Genomic DNA, 6,934 nt, shown 5'->3' with positions numbered 1-6,934 from the left:
GACCACCTACCCCCTAAATACTGTGGAGGCTGTGTTACCAGGTGGAACTCACTATTAGGGCAGCACCTAGGTGCTGAGAACCCAGAGCTCAAAGGAGAGATGGAAATATGCTGGGATCCACTGGATGAGAAAGAAAGAAATCTCAGATGAGAGCTGGGGCTTAGTTGTGCTTGTTGCAAATTTATAACTTTGCCAGGAGGCAGCAACGTCTCGAATTTATTCTGTAAGAAATGAGACAGTTTATGTAAGAGATTTCTCCTTCCTGGGTATGGCAAACGCATGGTAGCTAAATTAATTTTCTGTGGGAAGATATGTCCTAACTGCATTTAGGTTCATGGATCGTGGATTCTGGACAGTTGAACAGACCTGCTGGCATCCTGCTGAGCGATTCTTCTTCCCTCCTATTTTGAATATCACCACATCTCAACAAAGACTGTATTCTAGCAGGAACCCTTTGGCCTGGGATAACTTCTCCAGTTCCACTGAGAAGATGTCTCAGGTCACAGGTGCTGATGGAAGAACTCCTATAGCTCAGCACGAACAGACCAAGAACTCAAAGAGGACTTTACTTCCTTTGAACTTGACTTAAAGTATGTCAACTTAATTAAACCTAAGTTATGTCCTATGAATGGACGTAATTGGGGATGTGAAATTGAATGGGAGTACCATATTGCTCCCATCTTTGGCCCAGATGGTTAGGTGGGGCTGTCCATCCCTTAGCTCCCGGGACAGACACACATCTCAGGCCTGACCAGTGTGTGTTTTGTTCTTCTGCAAGGTGATTGGATCAAGAATAGTCACCTGGCCCAAACAAAGCCAAGCAGATTTCCCCCAGGACCTTTGCTGGGTTTATTGGGAAAGAGGTATTCGCATTTGGTTGAGATTCTAGCTGTGACCATAATAAAAACCCATTGCTGCTGAGATATATCTTTATGGTCACTTATGGGGAGTCTACCTAAGAGAGAGAAGCCAACATAGAGGAAAGAATTGCTGAGTCATGAAGAGGCCATGTCTTGGAGCACGTGAGTAGCTCAGTTGGTTGAGCGTCGGACTCTGGATTTGGGCTCAGGTCATGATCTGAGTGCTGTAAAATCGAGCCCCGAGTCAGGCTCCACGCTTAGTCAGGGAGTCTGCTTGGGATTCTCTCTCCCTCTCCCCGCCCCATTCTCTCTCTTAAATAAATAAGTAAATTCTAAAAATAAATAAATAAATAAGCCATGCCTTCTTTTCTGGAGCCACTCAATCCTACCATATCGACCCCTTAACCCCAGACTGGGAAGTTATATGATCAAATAAATCCTCTTTTTTGCTAAACTGATTTGAGTTGGAATACTGTCGTCAAAGAATTGTGTAAGCAGAACAGACATATTCTCTCCTTTATAGACCGAAGACTTGTGAAAGAATGGATAAATGGACAAACCCCACAGTGGCACTGTATGTACAATGCACGTCACATGCAAACCTTGCAGACAAATATCTGATCTCCCCAATGCTTCTTACGTGAGAGCACAAGGAAACACTTCGTATTTTAGGTCTGAGGCATCCTGTGGATAGCTGTATACTTAACATACAAACTTCTTATTCCCGTCCAAGTTGTTAGTAAAGCTGAGTAATGTGTATCAGTATCTCTAAGAGGAAGAAGGGAGGAGAGGGTGCTGTCATTCTCTATGCAAAAACGTGTTGGAACTCATGTTAAATGTGCTGCTTTATCTAGTGCTCACCCAGAGAAAGCGATTACAGCTTTAATGTTACTGTAATGCTGTGTATTCATAAGGAAAATAGTTTTAGAAAAATCTTGTTTTACTTGCAAACAAAAAAAAAAGGAAGAAAATTTAGAAAATTTTTAGAGAATTGGATTTCCCTTTATCCTGAAAGTTTGGTACTTGACAAAAATTGGGTTTACAAGAGGTTGAGGAAGAGAAAGAAGACATTTATGGTGGTTCTGAGAGAGGATCTTAGGACACTTTTCAGTGCTTTGGAGGTTGAGGCTGGTGATTTTCATTATGTTCAATGACACTTGGAAAATATGCTTTTCCCTCTCCAGGTGCTCTTGCATTTTCAGACATGAGTTAAGAAATATTAGAGGCTCAAAAATAAAGTGAGGAGCTTGGAAGGAGAGACATCTTCCTAAAATAATCTGAAAAATTTGAAAGGCAGGGAAAGTGGGAGGGGAGAAAATTATAGGATATGTAAGGGAACTTGTGAGTTAGGCAAGGTGAAATTTCCAGAGCTCCCAGCAAGGGAAGAAACATGGGTAAGAAGAAGGTGACATACAACACACTCTCTGTGAGGTAAAGAAAGGCAGTGGGGATGGGGGGAGTGGGTTGTCTGTCACTCACTTAATCCCCTTATACAAACTGCGAGGGGTATCTATTACTTAATTTGGAGTGTCTCTGAGTTTGGGTTTTCCTAGAAGTGGACCCTAAGGCTGGGACTTGTGTGCAATGATCTGTTGAGGAGGGGATCTCTGGGTATATAGGTAGGATAGAAGGGAAAATGAGACAGCAAAGGGAAGCAGGCCAGTTCAGTGTGCACTGATGAACAGGTGAGAGCTATGAGCAGGAAGGTGGAGCTCAGTGTTCTCGAGGATCTCTAGAATCTATTGTAGGACCCATGGGATGTCAACCAATGCCACTACCTCACCTCTGAATCCTCTAGGCTGCCCCACTTTGCAAGCTGGACTTGTTTCTGTGGCCAAAGAAAGCCCTTCATCTAAGTCACAGGTGCTTGAAAGCTTTCAAAGAGCATCAGTGCGCACCTAGCAGCCAGTGCCAACAGATATGGGTGGGGAACTCACAGTGTCCGTTGAGGAAGTTACGAAGGTGTCAGCATGTAAACTCATTAGAAAGTTCTTCCAATCACTGATCATCATAATACTTTGAAAGAACACCTTTGTTTGCAAAGCTCTAAAATATTGCCAGGTCTGGGAAGCTTAATGAATTTCATCTAGTGTAGTAAATGGTAGAGGGGATTCAGGAGGAGAGGGGGCAAGGATTATTATTTCCAGTTTACCTATGGAAAAAATGATCAATTACATGAATAGGCTGAGATCACTCCATTTTTATGGTAACACTAGAACCAGACCAAAGTTTGCCTCGTCTTTGCTTGGGACACTGGCTCTTAGACTGAGGATCTACATGAACGATGGAAAGCCCATCTCAGAAACATGGCCGGGGCGGTACATTTTCAGGAGACAAGTGAGGGCACCAGGGCAGGAAAGTGATCCACTGCCATAGCCTGGGCTGTTTTTGGTTATAGTATCAAGAACGGTAGCTTTGGCACCAGACAAATCAAAGTTCAAATGTTGATTCTTCCACTTAGCAAACTATGTAAACCTTGGTGAAGCCACTTTTCTTCTCCAAACCTGTTTCATAATAGGCTAAATGTAGGGAATAATACCTCCCACACGGGTCTGCCATGAGGATTAAGCAAGATAATGAGTGGAAAAAGGGCTTTGTAAACCACCCAAAACCATACATAAAAGGCTTTGACAAAAGAGCCCAAGAACGATGTGAAGTCAACATCACTTCCATCTCTGGCATTGCCATGGAGACTGTGAAACCATGGCAGGCTTTTCGTTGTTTCTGTATGATTTTAGAAATCTTTTTTAAGGCTCAGGATGAAAGCTGATGGAATTGAAAATGCTGGGAGATTAGAAGAGCTTGAATTTGAGCCCATAATCTTCCTCTGCAGCAACATATTGACACAGCAATGCTCGCAAGTGAGTGATTTCCACGGCACAGGAAATCCATCCAGTTAGCTGCTCGCCACAGATAGAAAACAGCGAACCTGGGTTAAGGAAGCAGAGCCACAGGGAGGAAGTTCAGGAACCATCCAGTGTTATGATTTTCACTGCCTGTCTGTGGCCTAATCATAATTCAAGGGAAATACCCAGGAAAATCCTTATCATCATTACTTCGATCAGTCTGCTGGGGCTACCATGACAAAACATCAGACGAGGTGACTTAAACAATAGAAACGTGTTTTCTCACAGTTCTGGATGTGGGAAGTCCAAGCTCAAGGGGTCAGTAGCTTTGGTTTCTCCCGAGGCCTCTCTCTCTGGCTTTCAGATGGTCACCTTCTCACTGTGTCCTCACATGGCCCTTTTGCCACGTGCCTCCCTGGTATCTCTTCCTCTTCTTGTGAGGACACCAGTCCTATTGCATTGGGTCCCCACTCTCTGACTTTATTTAACCTTAATTACCTCTTTAAAGGCTCCTTCTCCAAACACAGACACATTGGAGATTAGGGCTTTGACATAGGAATTTTATGGGGACATAACTCAGTCCAAAACATTACTTCAAAGAATACAGTGGCAAAGATACAATTCTACATGCTTTCTGATGACCAGATCGGTGATGCCACTCTGTTAGCTAATCCCAAACTCACCAATGGGCAACTTTTGATCTTTTTTTAAAAATAGACACCTTATTATATCCACAGGCGATAAAATCCCAGAGCCACCAATATGCAGGTAAATACAGACCCGCTAAATATTTAATATTACCAGGCTTGTGTGACTGGAGTGTGGTTTTGAGGCTGGCAACCACAGAGTCTATCTTCCTGTCTGTCTGGATGAGGGTGGGATCTTGCTTGGCATGAAATACCACCATGTCTGTCTTCACTTCCAGAAGCTTCCTTTCATTCAATGAACACAATTCTTTTACTCTGCTTCTTTCTAAGTTGAAATCAAACTTACTCTCTGTTCAGATTTTTATTACTTCATCCACTAATTCTTTTAACAGATGCAGTTCCCATTTTATTTTCTCACTTTCCGCTCTGAAGATGAAAGTTCATTCTTCCCCAAAACAACTACTCCCTTTTCCACATTAGCACCCCGAGACATTATTTGCTGAAGAGTGATCTCGGCTTCATGTTGGTAACCAACCTTTGAAGTGATATTCCTGATGGCCTCCATGGTCTTGACGAATGTATATATAGTTCCACTTGTTGTGTGGAAATCCCATTTTCTTTGAGGTAACACAAGAAGTCATGGTTCACTTGAGACAACTTTGGGATGGGGGTCTTGCCTTCGGGTGTGGGTTTCCATCCAACTCTGCTGGTCGCTTGTTCTGTTATTTTGTGTAACATCCCTTGAATTTTGATCATTTATTCATTCATTCCATGAACACAAACATCTCTTTTGAGATGTTTTGTGGAAAGGAAAGGTGAGTGAGAGAGGTTGCTTTAAGAGTAAGCCGAGTGGAGAAGTATTTTCTGGATGTTTCTGTGCTGAGAGGACGAGGGTCACAGCAATGGGGATGCTGGAGGTTGAGGTAAAGATTAAGATGAATATGAAGATTTAAGATGAAAATTTGATTAAACCACATTCTGCAGGAGACAGATGAGGTGGGGGCAAGAGCCCAGATGAGAGTGTTAGCCTTAGGAATGAGGAAAGTTCATCTTCTATGTGTTTATATATGGAAATGTGTTGTGATAGGATGGATGTTGGTTTCCTTTTCAACGGTGGGAGATGTATTTCAAGGCACCAGTTTAAACAGTTCCTTTTTATTTTTCACCAACAAATAAACCTTCAAGGTTTACCAACTTACAAAGAGATAATTTGCCATTTTTATTCCCCCGCCCCCTTTTTAAGTAGGCTCCATGCTTAACATGGGCTTGAACTTGTGACTGAGATAAAGAGTCAAGTATTCTCTACCTACTGAGCCAGCCAGGTGCCCACTTCCATTTTTATTCTTAATGAGAATCACACAGTGCTTTTTTAAAACTACCATGTCTGGTGAGTTAAGGACAAATACATTTTTCATAAGTGAGCTCCTCAGGTGACATTTCTATGCCTAGATCTCTGTGCCTCATCCAATTTACTAAATAGAGAATCCAGCAGGGTTTATATAATTCAGTAGGCCCCCACCGTCTACAGGCACTGTTCCAGGTTCCAGGAGGTAGCCTAAGAGGAGTAAGACACAGTCTCTCTCCTCAAGGGGCATACAGTGTAGGAATGGTCACACGTTCAGTCCTAATATGAACTTGTCCACGCAGGATGATTTCTTCCCTGACAACACGGTCTTGAAAGATATAGGGATGTGGGGTGGCAGAAGAGAAAGTAGAAATCTTTCTTGACTTCCAATGGGGCTACGTCTGGATAAACCCAACTTAAGTGGAAAATATTGTAGATGTAAGTAGTACATGTAACCTACCGAAGATCACCGCTTAGCCTAGCCTACCTTAACTGTGCTCAATGACATTAGCCCCAGTTGGGCAAAAGCATCTCACACAAGTCCTACATTATAATCAAGTGTTGCCTGTCTCATGCAATTTATTAAATTCTGTACTGAGAGTGACCAGATAGTTGTGTGGGTAGAGAATGGTTGTGGGTGTATCAGTGGTTGACACTTGTGATGGCGGGGCTAACGGGGGCTGCGGATCCCTGCCCCAGCCCCGCATCCCGAGAGAGGATTGTACCACATGTCACTGGCCCGGGAAAAGATTACCATTGAAAATTCGAAGTATGCTTTCAGCTGAACGCATATCACTTTCACACCATCATAAAGTCGAAAAGTCATGAATTGAGCCATCGTAAGTTGGGGACTACCTGCATTAACTTCTGAGAAAGGAAACAAAAGGAGACAGAAAATATTCAGAACTAAATATTATAAGGCACTTTGGGAACGTGTTGTACATAGAAGGCCACACTGGTTTTCCATAACCCCAGAGAAAAACTTCAGGGTGGAGACGGCTTTCATTTGAACCTGTAACTGAAAGAGATAAAACTGAGCATTCCAACCAGAGGGGAAAGCATGAAGTAAGGCGAAGGGGGAAGTGTGCATGGTGTGGGAGGTGGAGAAAGGAGCTTGTCTGTTGATCTCCTTTGGGCCACACGCTTGTGGTAGCCATTTTGGGGTTTGTGAGGATAAAAGGTAGAATGCACCGTGGTTACGAAGAGAAGTCAAGCTGAAAAGGTTGGTGGGGACTA

At 43.0% G+C, this 6,934-nt stretch overlaps 1 pseudogene; it reads right to left on the bottom strand.

Annotated features, from left to right (window-relative positions):
- Nucleotides 1-4,431: 4,431 nt before the first annotated feature.
- On the bottom strand, nucleotides 4,432-5,091 carry LOC105241595 (annotated as a pseudogene).
- Nucleotides 5,092-6,934: the final 1,843 nt, after the last annotated feature.

Source organism: Ailuropoda melanoleuca, chromosome 16 (assembly GCF_002007445.2).
Source record: "Ailuropoda melanoleuca isolate Jingjing chromosome 16, ASM200744v2, whole genome shotgun sequence".
In the NCBI taxonomy this organism is placed as follows: Eukaryota; Metazoa; Chordata; class Mammalia; order Carnivora; family Ursidae; genus Ailuropoda; species Ailuropoda melanoleuca.
Note: the sequence above shows the minus strand (reverse complement) of the source record. Positions and strands in the feature narration are given on the sequence as shown.